The following is a 19,870-nucleotide window of genomic DNA, read 5'->3' as shown; positions in this document are numbered from 1 at the left end:
AGCATTTGTGTTCTTATATAACTCATTCCTTCCTCTTTCTCTTCAGTTGACCAGCTGTGAATTGCTGTCCTTCAGGAGCTCAAGGAAAGGAAATTTTGAGGTTGTTTTTTAAAAATCCAAGCTTCCCTTGGAGATTTTACTCTCCTGAATAAAACTCGCAATAGCTCCCCATTGCTTATAGGATAAAGTTCAAGCTTTTAGATTTTTTTTTAAACTTTTTGGCTGCACCATGTAGCTGGTGGGATCTTAGTTCCTCGATCCTGGATCGAACCTGTTCCCCCTGCAGTACACAGATTCTTAACCACTGTACTGCCAGGGAAGTCCTAGGTTCAAGCTTTTTAACACTTTATTCACAACCATCCATGATCTGGGCCTTCCTTACACCTCACCATCTAGTATTTAACCACTTAGAGTTTCTCCACCATCATGATTTCTGTGCCTTTGTTCATGCTCTTCCCTCTACCTGGAATGCCCATTCCAGTTTTCTTTATTTGACTATTTCCCACTTGTCTTTCAAAAACCAGCTCCTCTTTCACATCCTGTGGGAAGTCTCCCCACCCCTGCACTGGTTTTAGCTAAGATCCCATCTGAACTCCTTAATACCAGTGGTAGACAGAAGCTTCTGTTGAAATCATCTGGGCACATCTGCCCCGTGCAATAGACTAAAAGTTCCACAAGGGCCAGAATGTGTTTTATTCATATTTGTCCATCAGTGTCTGGCGTTTTCTAGCTATTCAGTATATGTTTGTCGCATGAAGACATGAATGAACATGAGCCCATGAGGAAGAACTTGAGCTGGGAAGACAGTGAGGCAGAGAAGACTTTGAAAATACAATTCTGGGGAGGTGAGAAGACGAGTGTGAGGCATGCAGCTAATGCAGAGAAGACAACATGTACCTATTTGTTGAACCAGTGTTTACTGTTAGCATCCATGTGCTAATGTAAGAGGTGGAGTGATGGGCAAGATAAATAAGGACCTTTATGGAGCTTACTTCTAGGGCATTAGCTTAGAGTACTGCCAAAAAAAAAAAGAAAGTGCTTTAAAGAAATAAATAAGATACAGGTGGTAGAAAGAAGGGATTTTTGACTGGATGGTGAGAGCAAGTGTCTTTGAGAAAAAGATTTTGGAGATGATACCTAAAATTGGTAGGGTGGGAAACCAGTCTTTCTGCAGGCTGGAGAATCACAGTTTCTCTTAACTATGGAGTCTGCTTCCCATGGGTGGGGCTGGACCAATGCCTTGTGGAGGTTTCTTGATTGGGGCGACTTGTGTCTGTGTTCTGGTGGATGGGACTGGATCTCGTCTCTCTGGAGGGCAGTGCAGTGTCCAGGAGTGATTTTTGGGGTGCCTTTGTTTTGGTATGGGTCTGGGCAGCCTGCCTGCTAACATACTGAGTTGTGTTCCTGTTTTGTTGGAGGATTGGTGTGAGGCGTCCTGCACTGGAGCTTGCTGGCTCTTGGGTGGAGTTTGGTCTCAGTGTACGTATGGAGGCCTTTGGGTGGGCTCTCATCTATTAATGTTCCATGGGGTTGGGAGTTCTCTAATGCTCCATAGTCCTGGAGTTGAATCTTCCATCTCTGGGATTCAGGCTTGACTTCTTACAGTAATGTCAAGACTTCTCAGGCCACACAGCACACAAGTCAAATTTCCTCATTTCAGGAGATCGGTTGCCTTTCTGAATGTCTGGGATCCTCTGCCAGAGTTCAGAAGTTGTTCTTTAGGAACTGTTCCACGTGGAGATGGTCTTTTGATGTATTTGTAGGGGAGAAGGTGGTCTTCTCCCCCTATTTGTCTGCCATCTTTGATTCTGCCCCGGAAGCCAGTCTTGTCAAGAGGTGCTGGAAGAGTATTCTAGTGCACATAAAGGCCTTGAGGTGGGACAGATTCAAGATTTTTGAGGGAGAGAAATTCTATCATGATATAGAGGTCAGGTTGAGAATCTAGAGGGCCTGAGTTCAAAAGGAAGATGATTAGTAAAACTTAGGTTGGCTTGTGGGTTACTCAGAGGCCAAAGACTCAGAAGCCTGCAGAGAACGGACCCTGTAGGGTCCATGAGGCTCCGGCAATGAGACACGGATCTGAAGGAGAGTCTCCCACAGGCTAAAGACTGGTCCCCACATTCTGTAAACTGAAATGTGGGAGGAGAAGGGAGAAATTAGATTTGAGGAAATTCTTTACCTAAACTACTGAGACCCCAACATTCATTGGAAAGAACTCTTATATTCTTTACCATTTGTCCCTCCTTTGTAAACACAAGCCACAGATTTTTCTAGCCCCCACAAATGTATCAGCAGGGTCCTCCCATCCCTAGGGAGGGACTGACAGTGACATAGGAGGGTTAGCAATGGTTTCTGCTCTATTTTTTATTACTATCTAGCATCAGTGGAATAAAAATAGCTCATATCAATGCTGATTTATGTCAGACAACTCACAGCACAGGGGTTAACACATGGACTCTGAAGTTATACTCCTTGAGTTCAAATACTTCATCTTGCATTTACCAGCTCTGTGGCTTTTGGCAGATTACCAAGTGTGTGGCTTCATTTCCTTATCCATCAAATGGGCTTCCCAGGTGGCACTAGTGGTAAAGAACCTGCCTGCCAATGCAAGAGACATAGGAGATGCAGGTTCAATCCCTGGGTTGGGAAGATCCCCTGAAGGAGGACTCAGCAGCCCACTCCTGTATTCTTTCTTGGAGAATCCCATGGACAGAGAAGCCTGATAGGCTATGCTCCATAGAGTTGCAAAGAGTCAGACATGACTGAAGTGGTTTAGCGTGTAAAATGGGTGTAAGAGGAGATAATAACGTATGTCCTGTGGGTTTTGTGAAGCATATTTAGGGAATAGAGGAAAAGTGCTTAGAAAAACTCTTCATACAAACTGATGTAAAAGCAAGCTTCCCTCACTGATTTAAGTATTATTAACTGCTCTTATCAGGTGGGTAAGGTTGCTATCCCTACTCTACATGCACGAAAACTCTAAAGGCTTTATGTCTTTTGCCAAGGTGTGGAAACAGTGATAGACTTTATTTTCTTGAGCTCCAAAATCACTGTGGATGGTAACTACAACCATGAAATTAAAAGACACTTGCTCCTTGGAAGAAAAGCAATGACAAACCTAGATGGCATATTAAAAAGCAGAGACATTACTTTGCCTACAAAGGTCCGTATAGTCAGAGCTATGGTTTTTCCAGTAGGCATGTATGGATGTGAAAGCTGGACAATAAAAAAAGGCTGAGCACCAAAGAATTGATACCTTCGAACTGTGGTGCTGGAGGACTGATGCTGAAGCTAAAGCTCTAATACTTTAGCCACCTGATGTGAAGAGCTGACTCATCAGAAAAGACCTGGATATGCTGGGAAAGATTGAAGTCAGGAGAAGGGATCAACAGAGGATGAGATGGTTGGATGGCATCACCGACTCAAAGGACATGAGCTTGAGCAAGCTCTGGGAGATGGTGAAGGACAGGGAAGCCTGGTGTGCTGCAGTCCATGGGGTTGCAAAGAGTCAGGCAAGACTGAGTGACTGAACAATAATAGTAGAGCTCTTTGTTAGCATAGCTGGGATTTGAGCCCAGACTGATTTCAGAGCCCAAACTCTCAATCATCACTCTTGTCATACTTTCTTTATTCAGAGTTGTCATCTGGGTTGGAAATTTGCCCATTTATTTATGCTGTTATTTTCACAAATTTTGAGTATAGGTTTTATTTGATTTTGTGGGGCATTAGGAGAAACGGGGGAGGGGGGAGCATAATTAGATAGAATTGGAATTCCTGCTCTTCAAGAGCTTATCCATGGCATTATTTGCAGTTTATAATAGTGATTCTGAGAAACAAAGTCATCAAACATACATGTGTGTATACATGCCCACCTCATCCTTTGATGGTTTCAGTTTTTTTTTTTTTCTTTAATTCTCTGAAAATTGGAAATCCATAAACATATGTAGTAAAATTCTCTAAAAACTATATTAACTGCCCTCAGAAAATAACCATCCCTAATATATGTGAGACAACCAAGTTTTCTTTAGGGAGGGTCACAGTATGTCAGGGGACAGGCTCCTGGTTATTTGGTGCAGTCATTTTTGAGCAGTGGTTTCTGTCAAAAGGTCTGTGTTCTGGTTTAACAGTCATGCTGGCAAATGAGAAAGGATGCTTAATGGGATGGTCTGCTGCATATATTAGCTCCAGCCGCTTCCATAATTCTTAATTCAGTTCATGGATAAATTTGATCAGCAGCAACACTGAAACTGATTCTGTATAATTCAGGTCTGAGCTGGATTCTCTCCAAGAAGACTCACAGAGAAAACCAAAAGGGCCGTGCTTTGTATAAATAAGTTTCTGTTTCTCCTTTAACAACAGCATTGACCCCAAAGAGATCATGGAAGAAAGCTTCCAATTAATAGACCTGTTCTAATAGATCAAATAAAGAGTGATGCCATATTCTACACCATATTAAATGTTGTGCATTTTATTTCCCCATTGTACGCATGTTGTGAACTTGGCATTCCCAACTGCTTGCAACATTGGTTTGAAAACGGAGCAAAGTAAGGACAGTGAAGAAGAGTACTTCCAAACACTTCTCAAACAGATAACCTTTAGACAGGTTTTGTTGGTGTCGCTTTGTTTTCTTTCTTGGTCACTTGACTACTGTGGTTTTTTAAAGGTATATGTATGTTTTTATTTTATTCACCTCTCATGTCTTTCTGGTTTATTAACTGAGCTGGTGAGTACCCAAAACTCCACTGAGTATTTGGAATGTATCATCTCATTTAATCTTTACCTCCCTGTGTGGTTAATGTTACTGCTTTTCTCATTTTATAGATGAAGAGACATAGGAAAAATTTTCTAAAAGTGGCAGAGCTGGGCTTCCAGTCCAGGTACTTGGACTCCAGAATCCATGCTCTAAATCTTTATGCTCTACTGCCTCCCAAAAGGAGATTATCAATAATTATTTGTTCCATAAGTGAATTATGTGCACTGTAGTTGTGAGGACTTACTAAGGGCCTATGACAGAGGATGTGGCCTTTAAAAATTAATACAGTGCACATTTTATCCAAATGCACTGATTATCTCATGGTGTTTTACTCTATGAAAAAATATGTCTCTACAGAGGATCTACCTCCTCCTACCTCCTGAACTTGGGATTAGTGACATTCCCTGAGAATGCTGTGAGTCAGCATCTTTTCAGCATGGACTATAGTTTACCTTCTCATTGGCCTCTAAGGTTTGTCTAAACCACTGGTGTTAAGAGTGTGAATCTCCTACAGCTTCATGGTAAGAGCCTTGATAATGAAAGCAACAGGAACCATTTATTGAGGGCTTGCTCTGTGCTAGACATGAGCTCAGCACTTCATGTGCATTGTCATTTAATATTTACAGATTGTTTCCATTCAAAGGATGGGAAACAGTCTCAGAGAAGTAAAACAGCTTGCTCAGGATAATGCATTTAGAAAGTGATGTTAGGAAGACTCTGATCCCAAACTCATGCCCTCAGCCCGATGCTTTGCTGCCCGGTGTGCATTCTGGAGCGCTCTACTTGCCCTGCTCTGCCTAGTCCAGCGTCTGGTGCCAGGGACAAAGATCCTAGTACCTGCTGATGATGGAAAGATATGTTGGTTATTCGATTGACTGATGAAATGGAAAGTTGAGCAGTTGTCTCTAGAGGGATGCTTCTGGACTGTTACTTTGCATATGAATCACCGGAGGATCTTGTTAAAATGCAGCATCAGGTACCAGAGGTTTCAGGTAGGGAATGAGGGTCTGCATTTCTAACAAACTCCCAGGTAACCCTGGGACTGCTGGTTCATAGACCACATTTTGCCTTGCAAGCCTGTAGCTACTGTGTGGTTATTTAGATTTAGAATAGTTAAAATTAGATAAAATTAAAATTCAGTTTCCCATGTGCACTTGTTACATCTTTCAAGTGCTCAATAGCCTTACATGGCTGTTATCTACCATATTATACAAGCAGATCGAAAACACTTCAGTCATCACAAAAAGTCCTATGGTTTGCACTGCTGGAGAATGTCCAGGAAGTATAGAAAAATATAACCTGCTGTAAGAATCACAAATGCATTCATATCTCATCCTATTGGTTTGAAATAATGTCTATTTTCTCATTAACACTTATGTTATCTTACCTATATATCAGATACCCAAATCTTTGATGGGAAATGTCAATATTGTGCAAAGAATACTGGTAAATATATTTTTGTTTTTATGTTTAGGATCCAACATATGTGCTTGAGGAAAAAAAGACACTTTAAAAAAATAAATAACCAGTCACAGGATTGTCACAACTCCAAAAGCACCAGAACTTCATTGAAAATGCTCTACTCAGACTCAGAAAACAGGAAGACGTACCTGCAAAACCAGTGGTCTCTGGTCCTTTTTAGTCACAATTATAACTTTTCACTGTATCTATCTATCTGTAGATAGATATCTTGTATAACACTCAACTTTTATGCCTTGGTATCTAGAGGTCAAGGTCATTGTCAGCAGAGCAAGGAAAATCATTTTTGCTTATTGATGATATACTGAAAAGTCATTTTGTCCAATCCTCTCATTTTGCAGATAGGTAAACAAAGGTTCAAAAGGAGAAGCAATTTCAATTAAGTGCTGGTTAGAGCTGGTTTTAGGTGCAAGGCGATATTTGCAGAACTGATGTGAATCTAATCACCCCTCTCCTCTCCCCCTGGATAATCAACCTTTAAATGATGCAGTGATCACTGAAGAACACTTTTTGTTTTCCCTTGCACTAATTATTTTATTTCCTCTTGTGCTTTGTATTTCCTTGCACTATGCCGAAGATATACACGGCCACATTGAATTTGGAAACAAATTGTCCAGAATGGAAACAAATAAGGCTACAGCATTTACAAAGTAATTTCTTTTTGTTTCAGTGGTACCTACTCATTACAGGAATTTAGAAACTACAAATGAGAAAAGAGAATAAAATTTAAATCACCCATAGCAGTTATTCAGCTATTACTATGAATTTGGTGATTATGTAGCCTTATTTTTCTGTGCAAGAAATTTATAAAAATATATATCACGTGCTCGCTTCAGCAGCACATATACTAAAATTGGAACGATACAGAGAAGATTAGCATGGCCCCTGCGCAAGGATGACACGCAAATTCGTGAAGCGTTCCATATTTAAAAAAAAAAAAAAAAATATATATATATATATATATATATATATATCACATATTGCTTTGTAATATCATTAACATTTTCCCAAACTATTTCATAAGATTCTAAATAATTTCTGGTGGCCAGAGTAATAACTTTATTGTATGCTAACAACAAAACATATCCTTTTGACTCACAGAAGCATTTATATCACTTCTTCCTTTTATTAAGTTAAACCACCCTGTGGTTGTAGGAGTAACTGACATAACTTTCTTTATGATAAGTTCCCCAAAATGGTACTACTTGGTGAAATACTTTTAAAAAGTTTAAGACCCTGTTGCAGTGTTTCAAAGTCCGCTCCAAAATGTTTGTATTCCTGAACCTAAGAGAAAGTATACAAAAGCAAACTCCCTGAAAATATAGACTCATTTTATTTCAGACTATCTGTAGAACCTAGAATAGTACTTAACAGATAGTAGGCCCTCAATAAAAATTTATTAGCCTAGAGTCTGGCACAGAATGATGTTTGATAAGTGTTAATTACAGTATACTGCCTTTGAAGTTATTATTATTCTCATGGCTCACACATTCTCACTGCATGACAACATCTTTATAGGTTTATTTGGAATAATGTCTAAAAATAAACATAACACCTTTGAAAACTCCAACCTAATCCCTTTTGTTTTCTCCTGTGGGTCATTTCCTTTGCTGACTGTCTTTGGAACATATTCAGTATAGCGTTGGTTTCTGCCTTTTTTGTTTGCTTGGTTTTTTGCCAGTTTATTTGTTAAACTTCATGCTGTCACTTGATGTCGACTCAGCTACTCAGACTGAAAGAATACAACTCATTGGGGGCAAATTTGCCGTATTGAATTTATGAAAACCAGCAACAGAAAAATGATCGAAGCGTGCCATGTCCAACATTAGTGCTTTTTTGTATGTCTACTGGTTGGACCTGCGTCATCTTTCCTTTTTCCAGGGAATGTGGCACAATTAAAAATACTGGCTTTAGTTTAGAACTTGGGTCTGCCATCCAGGCTCTGTGATTGTACAAAAACAACATTGTAAATCAACTATACTCCAATAAAATTGAAATTTTATTAAAATGTAAAAAAGATTAAAATCAATAATAGAATAACTACCCAGCCTCCATAAGTCTTGTTTTCCTCACTTGCAATAGCAGTGCCTATTTCTCAGAGTTGTCAAGAAGAGCACCCAAGACAGTGCACAGAAAGCTCTTAGCATCAAGTCTAGATCCGAATGAATACCCTAGTATACAGTGAGCATTGATACTAGAACCTCATGGCCACGAGTGATTGAACACTGAATATATGTCCAGTTTTATGTTCCCTGGGTTCTATTTTATGAACTTGACACTGGGTTTCAAATTCTGAGATGAGTGCGTTAGATTTTGCTGAGCTTGCCATTTGGGAAATCTTGCAGCAGATTTTTATTGAGCCATTTTCGACTAAATGAAAGTAAGACCCACAATTGCCAAGCAAATGCTTCTGGCACTCCAGAGATCCAGGAACATGTTGGAACTGGAACTCTAACCAAACCATCTCCATTCTTAATTCAAAGTGTCAGGCTGGTGGTGGTGGTAACAAAGGTCATCACAATGCTGATGAATGAATGCTTATTTTTGGCTGGGAAGGGTGAGTTTATACATAGTATCTCATTTAATTCTTACAACAAGCACAGATGTAAGTGCTGTTTATTCTCAGAAGCTGAGAGAATCTATTAAATTGTCCAGGACCACATAGCTGGGAACTATGGAGCTGTGACCAGAAACCAGTTTAACCTAGCTTGAAAATCTGTGCTCTTTGCTACCACAAACTGCTCTGTAAAACCAACTGTTCAGAGGGTAGTCCCTGCTCTCAGCAGAAGTCAGTGAGGTCATTCTTATCTTTTTTTTTTTTTCTGATCATTGAAAATACTGCCAAATCACCAGGATTGAATGTATAGCCAGACTCATCTTAGAAACTAACTTCTCTTTCCTGTTTTCAATCCTATTTAAAATCAGTGAAAAATACCCTAAGCCACTAGCCTTTCAAATCTGAAATTCACAGGAATGTTTTTTTGTCTTCTTGGAAAAATACCTGAGTGAAATCTCACTTCCTTTGTAAGAAGAGATTTATTTTGCCTGTATTCATTAGCTCTCCGGTTGAGGACACAGAGAGAAACAAGACAGCAGATTATTCAAATAAGCTGGTCATCTGATTGGAAACACACTAATAACCTTGTTACTGTGGGGAAGCCCTCTCTGCTGGAAAGTCTGTTTGGCAGCATGTCATGTCATTGAATCAGGAACTAGAACAGGGATTAAAGGACACGTGTATTGGCTTTGCAGAATTTAAAAGTGCAGCTGTGTGGGTCTCCCAGGTCATCCTGATAGATCTTTAAAATGCATGCATTGAGGGCATTCATCTTTTTTCTTTTTAAATATAATTGACCTACAACACCATATTCATTCCAGATGCACAACATAGGAATTTGATATTTCTGTACATTACACAGTAATTCTGGTTACTGTCTGTCACCATACAAATTTACTACAATATTGTTGGCTGTATTCCCCATGCTATACATTTCATTCCTGTGACATACTCATTTTGTAAGTGAAAGTTTGTACTTTTTAATCTCCCTCACCTATTTCACTCATCCCTTGCATCCTCCTCCCTTCTGACAACCATCTACTTGTTTCTGAGCCTGTTTCAAATTTGTTCATTTGTTTCAATCTGTTCATTTGCTTTGTTTCTCAATTCCACATGTAAGTGATATCATATGGTATTTTTCTTTTTCTGACTTACTTCACTAAGCATAATACCCTCTAGGTCATTTCATGTTGTTGCAAATAGCAAGGTTTCACTTTTTTTTTTATGGCTGAGTAATACTCTACTAGATAGATACCACATATTCTTTATCCAGTTATCCATTAGTGGACACTTATGTTGCTACTATATCTTGGCTTTCATAAATAATGCTATAATGAACGTGGGGATATATATAGCTTTTGAAACTAATGTTTGTGTTTTTGTTGGAAAAATACCCAGAAGTAGAATTGCTAGATTACATGGTAGGTCTATTTTTAATTTTTGAGGAACCTTCATACTATTTTCTATAGCACTTGTACCAGTTTGCATTCCCACTAACAGTGCACAAGGAGTCCCTTTCAATTTTGTCAAAAGGTTTTTGCATCTATTGAGATGATCATATAATTTTTATATTTAAGTTTGTTAATGTGATGTATCACATTGATTGATTTGAGGATATTGAATCACCTTTGCATCCCTGAAGTTAATCCACTTGATTATGGTGTATGGCCTTTTTTAGTGTATTGTTGAATTTGCTGTGCTAATATTTTGTTGAAGACTTTTACATCTGTGTTCATCAGTGATGTTGGTCTCTAACTTTCTTTTCTTGTGTGGTGTCTTAGTCTGGTTTTGTTATCAGCATGATGCTGGGCTTATTATGTAAGTTTGGAAGGATTCCCTCCCCTTCAGATTTTTGAAGTAGTTTGAGAAGGCTGGGTGTTAACTCTTATTTAAATGTTTGGTAGAATTCACCTGTGAAGTTCTGGTCCTGCACCTTTGTGTGTTGAGATTTTATTATTATTATTAACTCAGTTTTATTACTGGTAATTGGTCTGTTCATATTTTTTTTTTATTTCTTACTGATCCAGGCTTGGGAGATTATATGTTTCTAAGAATTTTCCATTTCTTCTAGGTCATTCATTTTATTGGTGTATAGTTGTTAATAGTAATCTATGATGATCCTTTGTATTTCTATAGTGTTGGTTGTAGCTTCTCTTTCATTTCTGATTTTATTTCCTTGGGCCCTCTGTCATTTATTTATTTATTTTGATGAGTCTGTCTAAAGTTTTATCAATTTCATTTGTCTTTTCAAAGAAGCAAATATTTATTTCTGTACTCATCTTAATGATTTATTTCCTTCTAATAACTTTGGTTTTTGTTTGTTCTTCTTTTCCTAGTCCTTCAGATATCAGTTCAGATCAATTGCTCAGTCGTGTCCGACTCTTTGCAACCCCATGAACCGCAGCATGCCAGGCCTCCTTATCCCATCACCAACTGCCAGAGTCTACCCAAACTCATGTCCATTGAGTTGGTGATGCCATCCAACCATCTGATCCTCTGTCATCCCCCTCTCCTCCTGCCCTCAATTTTTCCCAGCATCAGGGTCTTTTCAAATGAGTCAGCTCTTCACATCAGGTGGCCAGAGTATTGGAGTTTCAGCTTCAGCATCAGTCCTTCCAATGAACACCCATGACTGATCTCCTTTAGGATGGACTGGTTGGATCTCCTTGCAGTCCAAGGGACTCTCAAGAGTCTTCTCCAACACCACTTCAAAAGCGTCAATTCTTCTCCGCTCAGCTTTCTTTATAGTCCAACTCTCACAACCATACATGACTACTGGAAAAATCATAGCCTTGACTACATGGACCTTTGTTGACAAAGTAATGTCTCTGCTTTTTAATATGCTGTCTGCTGCTGCTGCTGCTACTGCTGCTAAGTCGCTTCAGTTGTGTCCAACTCTGAGCGACCCCATAGACAGCAGCCCACTAGGCTCCCCTGTCCCTGGGATTCTCCAGGCAAGAACCCTGGAGTGGGTTGCCATTTCCTTCTCCAATGCATGAAAGTGAAAAGTGAAAGTGAAGTTGCTCAGTCGTGTCTGACTCTTAGCGACCCCATGGACTGCAGCCCACCAGGCTCCTCCGTCCATGGGATTTTCCAGGCAAGAGTACTGGAGTGGGTGGGGTGCCTTTGCCTTCTCCTAACATGCTGTCTAGGTTGGTCATAACTTTCCTTCCAAGGAGTAAGCATCTTTTAATTTCATGGCTGCAGTCACCATCTGCAGTGATTTTGGAGCCCCCAAAAATGAAGTTAGCTACTATGTCCTCTGTTTACCCATCATTGTGCCATGAAGTGATGGGACCGGATGCCATGATCTTAGTTTTCTGAATGTTGAGCTTTAAGCCAACTTTTTCCCTTTCCTTTTTCACTTTCATCAAGAGGCTCTTTAGTTTTTCTTCGCTTTCTGCCATAAGGGTGGTGTCATCTGCATATCTGAGGTTATTGATATTTCTACCAGCAATCTTGATTCCAGTTTGTGCTTCATCCAGCCTGGTGTTTCTCATGATGTTCTCTGCATATAAGTTAAATAAGCAGGGTGACAATATACAGCCTTGACGTACTCCTTTTCCTATTTGCAACCAGTCTGTTGTTCCATGTCCAGTTCTAACTGTTGCTTCCTGAGCTGCATACAGGTTTCTTAAGAGGCAGGTCAGGTGGCTTGGTATTCCCATCTCTTTCAGAATCTTCCACAGTTTATTGTGATCCAAATTGTCAAAGGCTTCGGCATAGTCAATAAAGCAGAAATAGATGTTTTTCTGGAACTCTCTTGCTTTTTTGATGAGCCAGCGGATGTTGAAAATTTGATCTCTGGTTCCTCTGCCTTTTCTAAAACCAGCTTGAACATCAGGAAGTTCATGGTTCACATATTGCTGAAGCCTGACTTGGAGAATTTTGAGCATTACTATACTAGCATGTGAGATGAGTGCAATTGTGCGGTCGTTTGAGCATTCTTTGGCATTGCCTTTATTAGGGATTGGAATGAAAACTGACCTTTTCCAGTCCTGTGGCCACTGCTGAGTTTTTCAAATTTGCTAGTATATGGAGTGCAGCACTTGCACAGCATCATCTTTTAGGATTTGAAATAGCTCAACAGGAATTCCATCACCTCCACTAGCTTTGTTCGTTGTGATGCTTCCTAAGGCCCACTTGACTTCACATTCCAGGATGTCTGGCTCTAAGTGAGTGTGAGTGATCACACCATTGTGCTTATCTGGGTCATGAAGATCTTTTTTGTACAGTTCTTCTCTGTATTCTTGCCACCTCTTCTTAATATCTTCTGCTTCTGTCAGGTCCATACCATTTTTGTCCTTTATTGAGCCCATCTTTGCATGAACTGTTCCCTTGGTATCTCTAATTTTATTGAAGAGATCTCTGGTCTTTCCTGTTCTATTGTTTTCCTCTATTTCTTTGCATTGATCACTGAGGAAGGCTTTCTTATCTCTCCTTGCTATTCTTTGAAACTCTGCATTCAAATGAGTATCTTTCCTTTTCTCCTTTGCTTTTCACTTCTCTTCTTTTCACAACTATTTGTAAGGCCTCCTCAGACAGCCATTTTGGTTTTTTGCATTTCTTTTCCATGGGGATAGTCTTGATCCCTGTCTCCTGTACAGTGTCACGAACCTCCATCCATAGTTCATCAGGCACTCTGTCTATCAAATCTAGTCCCTTAAATCTATTTCTTACTTCCACTGTATAGTCATAAGGGATTTGATTTAGGTCATACCTGAATGGTCTATTGGTTTTCCCCACTTTCTTCAATTTCAGTTTGAATTTGGCAATAAGGAGTTCATGATGTGAGCCACAGTCAGCTCCCGGTCATGTTTTTGCTGACTGTATAGAGCTTCTCCATCTTTGGCTGCGAGGAATATAATCAGTCTGATTTCGGTGTTGACCATTTGGTGATGTCCATGTGTAGAGCCTTCTCTTGTGTTGTTGCAAGAGGGTGTTTGCTATGACTAGTGCGTTCTCTTGGCAGAACTCTATTAGCCTTTGCCCTGCTTCATTCCGTACTCCAAGGCCAAATTTGCCTGTTACTCCAGGTGTTTCTTGACTTCCTGCTTTTGCATTCCAGTGCCCTATAATGAAAAGGACATCTTTTTGGGGTCTTAGTTCTAGAAGATCTTGTAGGTCTTCATAGAACTGTTCAACTTCAGCTTCTTCAGCCTTACTGGTTGGGGCATAGGCTTGGATTACGGTTATATTGAATGGTTTTCTTTGGAAACGAACAGAGATCATTCTGTCGTTTTTGAGATTGCATCCAAGTACTGCATTTCAGACTCTTTTGTTGACTATGATGGCTGCTCCATTTCTTCTAAGGGATTCCTGCCCACAGTAGTAGATATAATGGTCATCTGAGTTAAATTCACCCATTCCAGTCCATCTTAGTTTGCTGATTCCTAGAATGTCAATGTTCACTCTTGCCACCTCCTGTTTGACCACTTCCAATTTGCCTTGATTCATGGACCTAACATTCCAGGTTCCTATGCAGTATTGCTCTTTATTGTCTTTTCTGTCAGACCTCTCCACCATGACCCCTCCATCTTGGGTGGCCCTACACAGCATGGCGTAGTTTCATTGAGTTAGACAAGGCTGTGGTCCAGGTGATCAGATTGGCTAGGTGTCTATGATTGTGGTTTTAGTCTGTCTGCCCTTTGATGCCCTCTCACAACACCTACCGTCTTACTTGGGTTTCTTTTACCTTGGACGTGGGTTATCTCTTCATGGCTGCTCCAGCAAAGCGCAGCTGCTGCTCCTTACTTTGGACGTGGGGTAGCTCCTCTTGGCCACCACCCCTGACCTTGGACCTTTAGATATAAGATTGGGTTGTTTGAGTTTTTGTTTCTGGCATGAAACATTTAAGTGAACATGGAGAAATGAGTAACTTTCTATAAGTCACCAGCTTTCTGGGTATCCCTCTAATAAAGTGCATGCTTATCTCAATTCCATCTTAACTCAGTTTTTTCTCATCTAAGGAAAGCCAGGGCTATAGAAACCGTATAATGCTGTCACACAAGCAGAACCTGAGAGGCAGCTAGAGAAAGGATGCATACGGTGAAAAGTGCTGTCATTGTGCCCTTGCTGGTTTTTTCCAAGAGCCTCTTAGTTTTCATTCACATACTTGTACTTTGTAAACAAATTAAGGGAGGTAACTAGTAGGAAAGGTATTGTGTTCTCTGCCCTTCAGTTATTCCAGAGTTGACTGTGTGTGTTACATACCATGTCATTCAAAGGATCCTTAAGGGACACCTGACCTAGTTGAGCAGTCAAGCCTTTAATAAAACTGCCAAAATAAGTTATGGAATTTCTTATACAACTGTGAGATTCCCTCCAAGACACACTGAAGGTTACTTAAATTTTAATATTTAGAGCATAACGTAGATGGTAGTGACCAGCCTGCTGTGTTGCATGATAATGATGATCTTGGTATGATGACCACAGGGATGGCAATGAAGAGGACGTGAAGGAGGATAGTACCTATCGTTTCGTATACTTTGCATGTGCCAGGGACAAAGGTACAATGTCATATGTTAGCTCCATTTAATCTTTACAGCAATCACAATGAAGGTACTAAGAGTATGCCTACTTTACAAATAAACTCAGGCTTAGAAAAGCCAGTCTGTTTTCTCAAGACCACATAGCTACTGGGCAGTGGGTCTAGAATTCAAACAGTCTGATTCCAGAATGAAGATCTTTAATCACTATATCTATGATCTGCAAACTCCTTTGAACACACACTCCATCAGTAACACATTTTACTAATATCCCTTTTATATTTACTTATTATTAAGTAATACCATACTAATATACTATATATAAAATAAAATATATAAAGTATAAGTGGAGAAAGATGGACAAAAGATGAAATATTTGATTTTGTTAAATTTATCAACAGTACAGAAATATTTTTGATATCATAAGAAGGTAATTATAATTGATGTTTTGGTGAAAGTTACCTGCTTATATTCTTCAGTATTTTTGAAATTTTTGTTTAACACTTTCTGAATAAGTAGCTCAAAGGCTCAGTTCTGAGGTTTTTTTCACTAGTTGTCAAAACTGGAAATGATGCATTAGAAAGATCCTTAGATCCAAATGGAAATTGGGTGTCACTTTTTTTTTTTTGGCTGCACATTTTTTTGGGGGGGGGGTTGTTGCAAAATTATGAGAAAAATATTTGATAGATGAATAATCATCATCAACAGTGAATGAACTATGGGGAGATCACGTTAACCATATTTCAGTTCTTCCCACCAGTTATGCAAAGATTTTTGTTGAAATCCACTTAGTGCATAGCTGTCTTTTCTTACGTCAATCTGTTCTGCACGTGCATTTTTATATATTTTTTAATTTGTTTAAAACTCACTAAAACTCTAAGTTCAAAACTTCTGAATGCTGATTAATCAGACTCATAAACTTTTTTCCATTATTTTAAAGAGATTTTTAAGATACATCAATATATGGATATGTCCTAACATCACACAATAAATGAATCATTTCTGAAAACATTAATGCTTCAAATTGCTCTTTCCATAACACCAAGTTTGTTTGTTTTGTTTTTTAAAGAGTGTTTCTCTGTGTCTAAGATGCTTGGTGTTTTTGTGTCTTGCTAATTGTGATGGCTTCAAGCCGTCGTTAGCTAACATCTCAAGGTAGTCTGCATGGGACATAGTTCATTCCCTGTTAATGATGATTATCCATCTATCAAATATTTTTCTCATAACTTTGCACTGGGGAGGGCTGACCTCTTGATAGATTTGAAGAGCTCATCTTTATAATTCTTACTAGGCTGAGGCAGAGTGAGAAAGGAAGTTTTGATTCGGCCATTTCCTTACTCATTTGTGCTGATTCTGTGTTCATTAACATAACCACCTTAGACAGGGAAGGGAGGTGGAAAGCTGTTGGGTCTTTAATGGTAATACATTGAGTTCTTTTTCTGGATTCTTTCAGTTTGGGGAATGGCTAGAAATCTTACCATACTTGAATTGGGTGAACACTGCAGTTCTATAAAAAGGCTATTCCAGTTTTTTAAATTATTCAAAGTACAGTACAAGCAAGTGAAACTTATGGTATTAGGAGATTGAGACTCAGCATTGTTATGGTGGAGAAGTTAAATTGCTCTAAAGAGCCCTGGTCCCTAACATTCCCTGCTCCTGCCCCTTATACTGCTGCCATCAGAGTTCCATCACTTATTTACTTTGAGAAAAACTATTTGTCAATTATGGAAATATCAGATGTTTATAAGTAAGTAGAGAGGTTAGTGTCATGAGCCCGCATGTATCCACCCTTCAACCTATTACCTGTCACTTCATGGTCAGTTGTTTCCTCTACATTCCCCATGCTTCCTTACTGAATTATGATGATGTGAATCCCATACATAATATCATTACACCCGTAAATATTTTAGTATGAATCTCTAAAATATAAGGAACTGTTTTTTTAAGCATAAGCCGTGGTACCATTATTACACTTGATAGTGAAAGTGAAGTCGCTCGGTCATGTCCGACTCTTTGCGACCCCGTGGACTGTAGCCTACCAGGCTCCTCCATCCATGGGATTTTCCAGGCAAGGATACTGGATTGGGTTGCCATTTCCTTCTCCAAGGGATCTTCCCAACCCAGGGATAGAACCCGGGTCTCCCGCATTGCGGGCAGACGCTTTACCGTCTGAGCCACCAGGGAAGCCCTAACAATATTCCTAATAACATCAAAATCCAACCAGTTTTCAAACTTCCCTGAGATGTCACAAATGTTTTTAGTTTGTTCACTCAAATCAGATCCCAGATGAGGTCCATATATTGTAAGTGATTGGTGTGACACTTCTTTTCTTTTTTTAATCTATGGATTTTCCTCTCTCCCTATTTTAAAGTTAAAATAATGTTTCGTCATTATTTTTGCTTGCAGATTTTTTTTTGTTGTTGATTTAATCAGGTCGTTTGTCTTGAACAGTTTCCCATGGTCTGGAATTTGCTGATTGCACCTCCTTTTAATTTTTTAACTTGATCATCTACAATTCCCATAAATTGGCAATAGGATGCAGTGGTGGGTTGTCACATTAAGATTTGATTCTTTTACAAGAATACCTCAAAGGCAGTATTTGAATTTCTATCAGTAGTCACATAATGACTAGTTCTCTTCCTTTTGGAATCTTAATAGCCCTTGATGACAATTACCTAGGTTCATTATTTTAGGGGGTTGTGACAGGTGGTACTCTTTCTCACATATTAGCTGGAAGAAGTCTATAAAGACAAAGTTTCTTTTATCAATTGTTGTTTACTCTGAGGTACAGATCACACAAGAAAGGCCAAAAAAATGCTTGGTAGTTTATCCTATCAAAATAAAAGATTGGTTCCTTACCATCTGTGGAAGAGAATCGGTTACGGGTCTTGTTTTGTTTGAGTACTGTTATGATTTGAACATACCTGACATTCTGGGTAGTCATTATTTTTATTGATTCTCAAATCATCTCTGGCTAGGGAGAGTCTCTTCTAATTGGTTCCTGATTCCTTTTAACAAGATTCCAGCAGTCTTTGATAGCTCCCTTAATTTCTAGTAAGATAGGGGTTATCATGTACATTACGTGCCTCAGACAGGGAATCAGCAGGGAGCGCTGGTCAGTTTTCATGGGAAATGGTATTCAGAGATTGCAATCTGGAGACCATTTTCATTTTTGACTTTGGTTTACCTTCCACTTTTTAATTATAAATGTGTGTATGTTTCTCTCCTTTTCTCTTAGATAAATAATATCATACTATACCCATATTTCTCTGTGTATTTTTTTTCCTGTTAACAATACATACTGGAGGATATTCCATATCAGTATCTGAAACTCTTCTCCATTCCTTTCTTACAATTATATACTTCTCCATTGCATGTGATACAGTAGTATTTTCAATCAGTCCTCAGTAGTAGGCATTTGCTTTTTTAAGTAATACTTTAATGAATGGCATGGTTTTTTTAAAACTTGTCGTGGGCTTCTTTAGTGGCTCTGCCTGCAATGCACACTTGATCCCTGGGTTGGGATGATCCCGTGAAGAAGGGAATGGCTACCCACTCCAGTATTCTTGCCTGGAGAATTCCATGGACGGGAGCCTGGCGGGCTGCAGTCCATGGGGTCACACAGTCAGACACAATTGAGTGACTTTCACCTAACTTTATAATCATAACTAATGGGTTAGTGCATTGCCTGAGATCACACAACTAATAAGTGATGAGCCGGGATTCAAACCACACCTTTGTCTAGCTCCCAAACCTGGATTTTCATTTGCTGTTTCTTTATTATCCCAGGATAACTACAATACTGGGCCTGGAATTCTACCAATTCATTGTGAAGGTACTGCTGCTAGAAGCTCAAAGTTTATTGTTGTTTAATCACTAAGTCATGTCCGGCTCTTTTGCAACTCCATGGATTGTAGCCCTCCAGGCACCTCTGTCCATGGGATTTCCCAGGCAAGGATATTGGAGTGGATTGCCACTTCCTTCTCCAGACAATCTTCCCCACCTAGGGATCGAACCCACGTCTCCTGCAACGCAGGCGGATTCTTCACTGCTGAGCTACCTGGGAAGCCCTAGCTCAAAGTTTACTTGGCCTTTAATTAGTAAAAACAAGGGCAAAAACATTATTAGGTGATAGATGCAGAGTTTTAGAAAGGAGACAACTTTTACAACTTGGGTCCATGGAGGGAAAAAGAGAAGTTCTTGATGATGGAAAAATGTAGTGTGCACCATTCCCAGTTTTGCTTGAAACAAAGTCAGCCTTTTACCAATGCTCCCCTAGATCTCACACTGGGTCACCTTTGTTCAAGGACAGCCGTACTATTTCTTGTTTGTTTTCTTTTTGGAACCACAGGAATATTCTGGAAGGAGGGAAGATGGTGCTGTTAGGAAAGTAACAGTCTAGAGTGTACTCAGAACTCCTGGAATGCAGTGATTAAGCACCAAGGACAATTTCTTTGGCTATTTTTCCTCCTGTCCAGGGTTACATAGCACAACTCTGCATGTCCTTTCAGAGAAAGAAAGTTGGTTGTCCTTCATAGCCACATGTCACCCTTCATTTTGTTTCCCCCTTTGGAGGCTATATGGTAAATTGTA

At 39.5% G+C, this 19,870-nt stretch overlaps 1 protein-coding gene and 1 non-coding gene across 12 annotated transcripts in view; both read left to right on the top strand.

Moving 5' to 3' along the window:
- Positions 1-19,870, top strand: part of CADPS (calcium dependent secretion activator) — a 469,363-nt gene that overhangs the window by 80,320 nt on the left and 369,173 nt on the right. The gene's annotated exons all lie outside the window — the stretch shown is intronic.
- On the top strand, positions 7,056-7,162 carry LOC122425263. Its single transcript, XR_006264799.1, has one exon. It is a non-coding gene; the product is annotated as a U6 spliceosomal RNA (small nuclear RNA).

This window comes from Cervus canadensis, chromosome 22, assembly GCF_019320065.1.
Source record: "Cervus canadensis isolate Bull #8, Minnesota chromosome 22, ASM1932006v1, whole genome shotgun sequence".
NCBI classification, from domain to species: Eukaryota; Metazoa; Chordata; class Mammalia; order Artiodactyla; family Cervidae; genus Cervus; species Cervus canadensis.
Note: the sequence above shows the minus strand (reverse complement) of the source record. Positions and strands in the feature narration are given on the sequence as shown.